Here is a 1,193-nt window from a genome sequence, read left to right as displayed (position 1 = left end):
AGGATTTATCTTTTCTATTGTTTCCTAATTTTCGTTTTCTATTAACTATTAAAATAATTTAACTATATTTTCTTTCAACAAGAGAACCCTCCATAGGAAGCCTCATAATTTAATGTATATGAATTACATGTTTTTGTAGCTCCTGGTACATTGTTGGAATAAAAATTAATATACATTAATTAATAATAGGGGTTACCTTTGAAAAAGGTCTTTGAGGCTTAGCCATTCAGAAGCTATGAGTATCATTCATTTGGGCAATTGCTTCATCTCTCAAAAGAAGTATGATGCAGATATATTTATCAATCAAATTCTGTTATAATGGAACACTTTACCTGCACAACAACTTATGAGTGGCAGCAGAATCATCAGTTTCCTTAGCAACCTCATCTCCACTTTTCAAAGTCAATTATTTCTCCCATCAAATCAGCACTGATAATGTATATTTTCAAATTTCTTCCCTGAAACAGAAAAATAAAAAAAAATATGGAATGAACATTAATGATTTGAATATGTAGAAGTATTCCACTTAATAATATATTGATTTAAGTTAAAATACACTCAATAGATAAGAAAAAGTGTTCACTTACAGCCCTTAACAGTATATATTCAAAATTGCAGGTAGTTTATAAATGCCTACTTCAATGGAATATTGGTCATATATAAAAATAAATGGGATTTATGTGATTTTTTTAAAGTGTGGAACTATCCTATTATGGGAATTTCTCATATCTATAATTCTGACTTTATAGAAAACTCTAAGGGCGTACCCTAGTAGTTAGTTGCTCAATTTAGACACAAAAATATTAAGTGACTAATTAGGGTCAAAAAATTAGTGTCAGATTTGGGAAATGGAGTGAGGGATTCCTGATTCCAATTTTAGTTTTCCATCTATATCAGAAAATCTTTTAAATATATATATATATATATATACCTGATATTGGATTATTTAAATATTCTAATCTTCTGCTGTTAATCTAGGCAATTCATATTTTTACAAATATTCATCCATATCACCTAGATTGCTAAATTTACTGTCATATAAATGGGCAAAATAGTTTTTAATGATTGCCTTAATTTCCTCTTCATTAAAGGTGAGGTCTCCCTTTTTACCTTTGATACTATTAATTTGGTTTTCTTCTTTCCTTTTTTTAATTAGATAGGACAGTACTTTGTCTATTTTATCTGTTTTTTTT

The sequence above is a fragment of the Gracilinanus agilis genome, chromosome 1 (genome assembly GCF_016433145.1).
Source record: "Gracilinanus agilis isolate LMUSP501 chromosome 1, AgileGrace, whole genome shotgun sequence".
NCBI lineage: Eukaryota > Metazoa > Chordata > Mammalia > Didelphimorphia > Didelphidae > Gracilinanus > Gracilinanus agilis.
Note: the sequence above shows the minus strand (reverse complement) of the source record.